This window comes from Vitis vinifera, chromosome 12 (assembly GCF_030704535.1).
Source record: "Vitis vinifera cultivar Pinot Noir 40024 chromosome 12, ASM3070453v1".
NCBI lineage: Eukaryota > Viridiplantae > Streptophyta > Magnoliopsida > Vitales > Vitaceae > Vitis > Vitis vinifera.
Window position 1 is genome coordinate 16,126,533 of NC_081816.1, and position 10,644 is coordinate 16,137,176.

The 10,644-nt window shown below is 35.4% G+C and overlaps 1 pseudogene; it reads left to right on the top strand.

The window, feature by feature from the left end:
- The first annotated feature begins 184 nt into the window (after window positions 1-184).
- On the top strand, window positions 185-10,023 carry LOC100257146 (probable LRR receptor-like serine/threonine-protein kinase At1g56140; annotated as a pseudogene).
- The last annotated feature ends 621 nt before the right edge of the window (window positions 10,024-10,644 follow it).

Genomic DNA, 10,644 nt, shown 5'->3' on the forward strand with positions numbered 1-10,644 from the left:
ACTCAACCCGAACTAAATTTTTTTTTTCTTTTCATTTCAATATCTTTTTATTTAATTGTTTATTTCACGACTAAATATCGATTTAATTTGATTTTTATGAATTTGAAGATGAGGAAATTAGAAACCAAGCTGATAAAATTGATTTTCAAAATTTTGAAATTAAATCAATTTTTATGATTATTGAATTTTGATTGCAGTGAGAGCTTTGGATTCTATATTTCAACAATGGGGAATCTCAGCATCAAAGAAATGGAACACAAGTGGGGAACCATGCGCCGGAGCTGCCATTGATAGCTCTGAGATTAATAATCCCGGAATCAAATGCGATTGTTCCAATGACAATGCCTCCACTTGTCATATCACTCAACTGTATGTACGTGTTTTATGGGTTGTTGAATATTATCCAGTTTAACATATATATTGTTGGTCTATGTCCTATGAATGCAGTCCCTCTGCTTGATATTTGGTTTGAGTGGTCATTGCCCAAGTGACATTGAGGCCCAATCTGATGCTTAGGCCACTGCATCCAAGTTGGTTCCCTTAAACCAACACTTCAAATCTATATTCCATGTCTGGGGGTCCTTTTCATCTTCTTAAGAGCTTCTTAAGCTTTTACTGTATACCTAAAGACTTCATTTAATGATTCTTTACAGGAAAGTTTGTGCATTGGACGTTGTTGGTGTAATCCCGGATGAGCTATGGAATTTGACTTTCCTCACCATTCTGTATGAGTTCATATTTCACTTATTCATTACTTTGATATTATTAATGCAGAAAATCAACCCATTGAAATATTTTACTAGGGTTCCAATTGCATTCTGTGTTTTTTGTAACACTACTTTTCTCCATTTTTTTTACAGGTATTTGGCTCAAAATTATTTGACAGGTCCCCTGTCTGCATCCATTGGCAATCTAAGAATGATGCAGAACATGTAAGCCCATTACTAGAAATTTTTATTTGAAATTCCTATTACACTGACATTTATTGGTGTCCTTTTTGGTGTTTAATTTCATGTTGTTAGGAGCGTGGGACTTAATGCATTATCAGGGGAGCTTCCTAAGGAACTTGACAGCTTACTGATTTACGATTTCTGTAAATTTTCCATACTCTTATTTTGTATAGATAACAGGATTGTTTAGTAATCTTCAAGTACTATGCTTCAATCAAAATTTCCCTGTCCAACACCACATAACTTTCGATTTAGGAAGATGCTAGTCTTACCAACTCTTTTACGTGCCCCCCCCCCCCCCCCCCCTGCTCTACTTTTTTTTTCTTTACATTTCACATGTTGATTGGCTTGGTGCCACCATGTCAGAACAAGTTGTTGCTTTGTCAAGTTATAACAACCATGTTCATGTACTTTTTGCTGATGTTATGAACTTATAAGAAGATGGTCTTTAAAATATTACCAATTGGAGTTAACCTGATGCTATTCACTTGTTGAATTTGCAGTTCTTTTGGGACAAGCAACTTCTCTGGTTCTCTGCCATCTGAGCTTGGGAATTTGGTGAACTTAGAGTATCTGTAAGTTCTAATATAATTTTGATTTTTTATCATGTAGACTATGAAACATGCTGAAAATCTTGTAGGTTACATTACTTATTTGGTCTCACATTTTGGAAATGGTTCTTGAGACTTTCCAGTGATATTGTTTCTAGACAAAGAATATAACCCTTTGTGACAACTGGAATTTAGAATCAAACTAATTTACTGTCATGATCGACGGCATAAAACTGGCATAAGATATTTGGTAGGGTTACAAGGGGATTTTTAGTCATAATGTAGTAATGTTCATTTGTGTGGTTTATTATTATAGGCTGGGGTTGATCCAGATGCAACTGATCAGTAGATCTCTTTCTATCATATGGCTGATTTTGAAGCTGTAATATTGATTGATTGATCCCTTAGTACAACATAGAGGCAAAAAGCAGTATAATTCTAAAAGAGGAGTACAAACAAATACTGAAATATCCTCTGGTGGGAGGATTCCTCATCCTTCTATTGTACTTTTTTTCTATCAATATATACATGTGTTGTTTCCTATCAAAAAACAAATACTGAAATATCCTTCACACAAAATGCTAAATTTAATTTGATTTTATGTAACTTTAACATGCCTCCTTGGTTTTTGTTGGTAGATTTCTCTACACATGCATGGGTACAAAATTTTAGTAGTTTCTAGGGCACGCTGATCATGTTTTATTAACTTGACTGATCATCTTTGAAAAAATTTTTTTGCTGGTATTAAGGAAAAAAGAAATTGGATATTACTTAAATTAATGAATGCTGTTCACATCTTCAGTTACTTTGATAGCTCTGGGCTAAGTGGTGAGATTCCTTCAACATTTTGCTAATCTACAGAGCCTGACTATAGTGTAAGAGCCTTCTTGGCCTTCTGTCTACACATTTTGGAATTGTTGTACTATATCTTGATGAGGAAAAGGTGTCCTCATATAATTTCCTGAAAGAATTTTTGGGGCTCTCAGGTGGGCGTCAGACAATGAACTCACAGGAAACATACCTGATTTCATTGGGAAATGGTCAAAGCTGACTGAATTGTAAGTCAACATTATCGGTTTTTTAATCATTATTTTCCTTATGCTTAGATTACATGCCTGAATTTACTTTATGCTATAAACTCAATGTAAATGTACATCTTTTAAGGGATGTGAACTTTTCATATTTACCATGATACTCAACTTTAAAGAGTACTTCTACACAATTATAATCTGCTTCTTCAAACTGTTTCTGTAGGAGGCTTCAGGGGAACTCTTTTGAAGGTCCCATCTCCTCATCATTTTCCAGTTTAACCTCTTTGACCAATTTGTAAGTGTAGAATCTGTTAGTTATTTCCATTGATATGTAGCAGATCTGTACGATTAACCTTTTCTCGTGCTATATAAAATCTAGGAGAATAAGTGATATCTAATGGGAGCTCTACTTCACTGGAATTTATAAAGGATATGAAGTTGCTAAGCACCTTGTAAGGCAACATGCTTCTAGCTTATAAAACAGTTGGATTTTTTTTTATTTTTTTGCTCTAAACCTTCTGATATGGGATTTCAATATAACAAGATGTCCGTCTTTTGCAGAGTACTGAGGAATAATAATATCTCTGATTCCATTCCATCAAATATCGGAGAATATGGAAGTTTGACTCAGCTGTAAGTTATTCAAAATTATGGATGTTGCTTTTGTACATGAACAGCATGTCAGTTAAATTTTGGATTGGCTCCAAAACATCCAACTTTGTGGAGCACAACTCATTTTATAGAGTCACCTGGAACCAACCCAACAATCCATCTATAATACAAAGTTAATTTTAGTAAATTCTGAATGAGTAAAAACTTTCCAGGTAGGTTAATCCAGGGTCTAAGTAGACCTCAGCATGTTTGTGATTGCATTAAAAGAAAGTTAGCCATCAACCCAAGCCCATTTTTCATGGTCTGATTCAGCTGAGCTGATGGGTTTGGTGCAGATTTGATTAGTTTTAGCCACATGAAGATCATTTTTCTTATCTATATTTATTTTTTCAATGTCAGCTACTCCATCTTTTATTTATGTTATAGCCTTTGGATTATCTATGCAGAGATTTGAGTTTCAACAATCTAAGTGGACAACTTCCAGAATCACTCTTCAATTTGAGTCAACTCACTTACTTGTAATGGTCCCTGCCTCCTTAGTTCTTTCATATGCTTCCAAGAGATATTCCTTCGCATTGTGAAGCATGTATTGTTGTCTTTTTATCAGGTTCCTTGGAAATAATCAGTTAACTGGTAGTCTGCCCTTGCAGAAAAGTACATCTCTTCTCAATATGTAAGTATATTCAACATATTTATGTTCATAAGCATTAAAATGTGTTCAAAATTGATGTATCTAGCTAATATCTTCATTCCTTTTCCCCCCATTATGCTAAGTGTAGGGACTAGGACTATGAATTCTGTTGAATGGCAAGTTTCATTTCTAAAATATTTTATGTGAAACAATAAAGATCTATATATTGTAGGCCCCAAAAATCATTTAGTACTTCTCCCAATGTGCACTAAGAACTAGTCTAGCTGCTGATATGTGGTGATACTAAAATAAGAATCAGGATCCAACTAGCTGCTGAAATATATTGTTTGTATTGTGATGTGGAAGCAACTTTGGAGAAGAAGAAAAAAAAATCTCTGCTTGAATAATATGTGGTATCTTATTTTATGTCTTTGAAATTAAACTATGAAGGTGAAACATTTAAAGCTACTTCTTTCAATAAGAAGGTGGTACCTGCTTTTTCAGCAGTTACAAATCTATTAGAAAATTTCTTTTCCTGAAGTTCCTAGGACAGAATTTTAGTCCTGACATCTATTCTTTTGTTTGATTTGTTTTTTCCCCCTCTCAAGAGTATGAGCGTTCATTTCTCGTCCAGTGTGTAAGGTAGCATTATGTAGGTTTAGGTGTCATGTTTGCTAGTTTCTAAGAATCATGGTGCATTGACAGATAGTTATCAGGGGTCATGATGTCGGCAACAAATCAAAGAACAAGCCCAGAAGCATAGTACAGTGCCATTTATTTCATGTAAAATCTTTCTTGATATTTGTGTTACACCATAATATTTTATGCATATGAGGAAAAATGGAGAAACATACATGAGGATTCTGGATTGAGATTAGTGTAGTGTGAAACAAATTACTTCTTTCAGTTCAGTTTGACCAATCTTATATAATTCCACTGGCTAAATTAAGATTTTCCAAAATCTAAATTTAAGACTGACCACAATTTTGGCTATCAGTTGGTGGAGTATATACTTAACATTTCCATTATGTTATGCCTGCAGTGACTTGTCATACAATGGACTATCAAGGAGCATTCCTTCTTGGGTTGATGAAGAGAATTTACAATTGCACGTCTTCTTTCTGTTTTTTTTTCTAAAATTTTGTAGCTCAGAAGTTTCTAATTTGATATTCAAATTGCAATGCTGTAATATTTTAACTGACCAGCTTTCGGATTTGACATATTTCGTTGCTTCTTCAGTGATCATATGAAACTTCCATTTTGTAACATGAGCTATGTTCTGTATCAATTGATATTGAAACTAACATTGGACTTTATGATTCTCTACGGGTTGAATATGCAGTAATTTGGTCACCAACAGCTTCACACTAGACAGTTCAAACAGAAGGTGATTTTTTTGATCCCATATTTTAACCCATGAAGATATGCTTATTCATTAAAAATATGCAAATAGTTTCTCTCAATGCTTAATGTCTGAAAATTCCTTAATATTTTAAAATAGTTAATGCATGATGCTGCAATAATTTCATTACATTTCTGGCTTAACTAAGTATGTTCTTCTTGTGTTTACAGTGTTCTTCCTTCAGGATTGAACTGCCTTCAACAAAATTTTCCTTGCAATAGAGGTTCTGGAATTTGTAAGTTCAATGCAGAACCATTCCCTTTTTCATGATTTCAGCAGTGGGACATATTATTAGTTCTTATGGCATGAAAAGGAAAAAAATCTACTATGGTATCAGTGTCACAAAAAAGAATACTGTCATTATTGGAAACTGTATTTCACATTTCTATAAACTTGTATGAGCTAGGAATAGGAAAATCCTTTCTTTACTTGAGTGCCCATTTTAATTTAGACTGGGCAGGTCATGCTAGTGATTGGTGTTCTTGCCATAGGTTTTATTCTTTCTCCAGGACATGTTTGTTGAAAGACTCAAAAAGGGAAACTAATGAGGTTTGTTCTTGTGGGTCAAGACATTTGATTGGTTAGGTCCAGGAAGAGCCTTGTAATAGATGTCATAGCACAAGTTTCTCCTCTGTTGGAATATTCACAGGTCATCAATTTGAGGGGTGAATTGGGATGAGAGAGTTGTAGAATGATATTACGAAGTATCAAATATCAGAATTTTTTTTTGGAATTTCCACTCAAACAGATATGAAGGTTTGCTGCTGATTCATGTCAGTTTTGAGCATTGAAAAATGACTTTATGCATCCTTCAAGTATGAATTATTTCATTAATTGTCAATATTCTTGAGTATAACCATTTGAAAACAAAAAGGCAGAGATGAATTTAACTTTTCAATTGAAAAAATCAATTCACTTCTTCTTTAACTTTGATAAATGCTGCCTTTTATATTGGTGTACAGATTACTACTTTGCAATCAAGTGTGGTGGTCCTCAGATTACATCTTCTGATAAGATTGTGTTTGAGAGGGATGATGGAACTCTTGGTCCAGCTACATACCATGTGACTGAAACAAACAGGTGGGCAGTTAGCAATGTTGGATTGTTTTCTGGAAGCAATCCTCAGTACACAAGCACGTCTTCATCTCAATTCACAAATATATTAGACTCAGAGCTGTTCCAAACATCAAGGATCTCTGCTGGGTCGTTAAGATACTATGGCTTAGGCCTTGAGAATGGAAACTATAATTTGACCGACCCTCCAATTTGCAGAGACAGCAATTGAAATTCAAATTCTCGGGAGAGTCTTGGAAGGCGTGTCTTCGATGTTTATATCCAGGTTAGTATTGAAATAAGGACTTGTGCAAGAAACTGTGTTTTGACTTTTCTTTGTTAAACTCAAGTTTCAGAGTAACCAACATTGTGTTTATTTCCTAGTAGTAGGTTATAATTCATCATTACTTCGAATCAATTTGTAATTATTTTGAAAAATTTTGACAGATCTTGATATTGCAATTTTTTTTTTCTTTCTTTTTCTTTTTGGTGATTTATTGATTCAATAGGTACTTAAAGTACCACAATGTTGAGAATAACTCCTCAAAGTTTTCTTAATAATTATAGAATGAAAACTCTAGCTTCTTTCTTATACAAAATATGTTGTCTCAACCATCAATATTATTCTTAGTTATGAAATTCTACTCCAAATTGTCAGTTCAACTGTGTCCTGATTCCTTCATGATATAATCTCAGGTTATGGCATAGTGAATGAAACTTCAATGAATTCTTCTATTCCCAAATTCCTAAGAAGACATTCTCCAATATGTTTCCCTTTTTTTTTAATTTTTATTTAAGTTCTAAGTTGTTTATTCTAGGGAAATTTGGTTTTAAAAGATTTTGACATAAGAAAGGAGGCAGGAGAGGTCTCTTTCCGTGCTGTTAAGAAAGAATTCAAGGCTCAGGTATCGGAAAATTACATTGAAATCCATCTCTTTTGGGCTGGAAAAGGGACTTGCTGCGTACCTGCTCAAGGGACATATGGACCTTCTATTTCAGCAATCAGTGCCACCCCAGGTAACGCAATCAGAAACTATTTGATGCAGATCAGTAACTAAAATGTTGATCCACTTTCATACTGATACTGAGTGATTACTAAATTTTACACAGATTTTGAGCCTACTCTGCCTAACACTGCTCCAAATGGGAAGAAGAATAGGACTGGTTTGATGGTGGGACTTGCTGTTGGTGTTGGACTTGTGTGCATTCTATCTGTTTTCACTGTATATTATTTCGTTCTAAGAAGAAAAAAGCTGTATGAAAGCCAAGATGAAGGTAATGCAAAAGGTTATGTTGTGTGCATATTGTTAGTGCTCTGACTTCTGAAATTAGGTTTAAGTGCCCACTCTGACATTATTTGCAAGTACTTTTTCTTGTTTTCACTGGCGTTGGTGTATAGATGCTTGCGTATGACATTTAACATCTAGTGATACACTTATGCTTTTTTTTTTTAATTATTGTTTTAAATATAAAACAGAGTTGTAAACCACTGCTGTCTTTGTGGAACATGTATTTTTACCCAAAGTCAGAGATAAAAGGCAGTTTAAAGAGCCCACTTATTTTTTGACAGTTAGAGATGGACATTAGTTACTTCTATCTACTCGTCTCCTACTAAACTACATTTAAGCCAAAGACCAGTTCTAGAATTAAAATATTTTTCAATAACGTATATTCTGATGCATGTTAAAAGGAGGCATCCAAACATCTTGCCAAAGAATATAATACAAGTTTTTGCAGAACAACATCCAGTTGTCAAAGATAATTTTGCATTTGCAAAGACATCTTGTTGATTAGGTAAGAAATCAGTGAACAGATTCACAATTGATTGTGCTTTGTGTGGAATTTGCAGTGCTCCTAGGTATGGATGCTAGGCCATACACTTTCAGTTATGCTGAACTAAGAAATGCCACTGAAGACTTCAGTCCTAATAAGCTTGGAGAGGGCGGATTTGGACCTGTCTATAAGGTAGGTCATTATCCTTTTGAGCAGATATTTTTTTATGATTATGATTATGATTACGAACATGGTATTTTTCTCAATATTTTTGTTTTTTATTGTTTTTTGTTTTTTTGTAATAATTTTATATTCGTTAGGGGACACTTTGATGGAGGATTTGTTGCTGTAAAGCAACTATCTGTATCATCCCACCAAGGAAAGAATCAGTTTGTAACAGAGATTGCAACCATATCAGCTGTGCAACATCGTAACCTTGTGAAATTGTATGGGTGCTGCATTGAAGGAGTAAACCGATCACTTGTCTATGAGTATCTTAAAAACAAGAGCCTTGATAAAGCACTATTTGGTAAGAGTTAGCACCTTAGCGGCTCTAGCTATCATGACATTTTCTTATGAAGAAAAGACAATGAATACAGTTATGCTTGTTATTCATGTACAGGAAACGGAAGTTTGGACCTTGATTGGCCAACCCGTTATGATATATGCTTGGGTGTAGCCAGGGATCTAACCTATCTTCATGAGGAATCGTGACTTCGAATTGTACACAGAGATGTGAAGGCCAGCAATATTCTGCTTGACTATTATCTCAATCCTAAGATTTCAGATTTTGGTTTGGCCAAACTGTATGATGACACAATGACTCACATAAGCACCCGTGTGGCAGGCACAATGTAAGATCCTCAAAAGTCAAGGCCCTTAGTTCCTTGTTTATTCTCTTTTTTGGGATTTTTTTCATTTATCCCCAAAGTTTAAAACTGGGCTTTTATGTTACTGAAGTAGTGGGTATCTTGCATCAGAGTATGCCATGCGTGGGCACCTCACAGAGAAGGCCGATGTGTTTAGTTTTGGTGTTGTAGCTCTAGAGATTGTCAGTGGAAGGCCAAATTCTGACACAAGCTTGGAAGAAGAAAAGGCTTATCTTCTTGAATGGGTATGATATTTTTACCATTGGACTCTGTTTTATCTTATGAAATGTTTTGATACCAGTAATCATTATGTTACTCATGGGGATCAGGGCATGTTCTGATTCCCCAATAATTTATAAATAAAATTAGGCATCATTGGATCTCTTGGACATGTTAAGGTCATTTCTAGACAGATTGTGGATGTTGGATCTTTCCATTTTGGTTCAGAGATCATTTGAATTTAGTCCCTTTTTACATTTATTGGATCTAAGAACTGGTTCTTTTCCTTATTCATAGACTTGGCAACTACACGAGAACAACTGTGAAATTCAACTGGTAGACTCAAGATTATCAGAATTCAGTGAAGAAGCAAGCAGAATGATAGGAGTCGCTCTTCTGTGCACTCAGGCATCACCAACGCTACAGCCACCAATGTCCCGCGTGGTGGCAATGCTTTCAGGAGATATTGCAGTGTCCAGAGTTCCAACAAAGCCCGTATACTTGACAGATTGGAAGTTCAACGATGTATCCAGCTTTATGAGTGAAAATATTCATTTCAATTCATTAGCAAGTATCAGCATGGCAGCTGATGCAGACCCTTCTCCAGTAACTGCCATGAAAACTGAACTCAATGAGATTGTTGGAGAGGCAGGTGAAGAATAGTGTTTCTTTTCTACTTTAGTGTGATTTTTGCTGTTTCGTGAAACTCTGATTTCTTACCATGTATGTGTGTATGGTATACAAGTATGTATAGGTTGTTCCTGTCAAGTCGGTTCTTTATATTTTCATACTTGTAGGATAGAATGTTTTTGTGTGAACTTTGGTTGAAGTCGTGTGTTTTTTGGCTCATCATTCATGTAATGAAGTGGTCCATGCAGCGGCCAAATCCTCCTTATATTCAGTTTAGAGGAGTCATGAAGGTGAACTTTTCACTGTGGCCTCTTGAGTTGCTATCAAGACATTGTATGGCTTTTAGTGCCCTGATTAATTTGGTGAAAAATATCAATGGGAGTTATGGTGAAAACAAGGGAAAACAGGGGAGAAAAGCCAAAACAGAGCAATTCGCACCACCCCATTTCGGCAACTGTTGGGAACATTTCGATCACTTCCTGAAGTTCATTTCATGCATACTATATCTCGTTTCAAATCTTGGGAAGTCAGGAGTCCATAGCTTCAAACGGTGCTCGATTTGGAGTTGAAACGAAGAAGTTATGGCCATTTGAAGACGACTGTGCAAAGTTGAACGGGAATGTTGCAGCCGCACCCCATTTTGCTACTGTTGGACACGTTTTTGGAGCACTTTATGGAGCTCAAAGTATGCATACCATATGTCGTTTTGAAGCTTAAGAAGTCAGGAGTCCATTGCTTCAAACGGTGTGCGATTTGGATTTGAAACGAAGAAGTTATGGCCATTTGAAAGAATCCAATTTTGCATTTGGGCGGGTGAATAGTGCTTTGTGCGAAATTTTCGCACAACACTCGCACAACACCCCCCTTGTGCGAATTTTTAAGCTTCCCCTGTTTTAGCCAAAAATCTCCAATTTTAACACCCC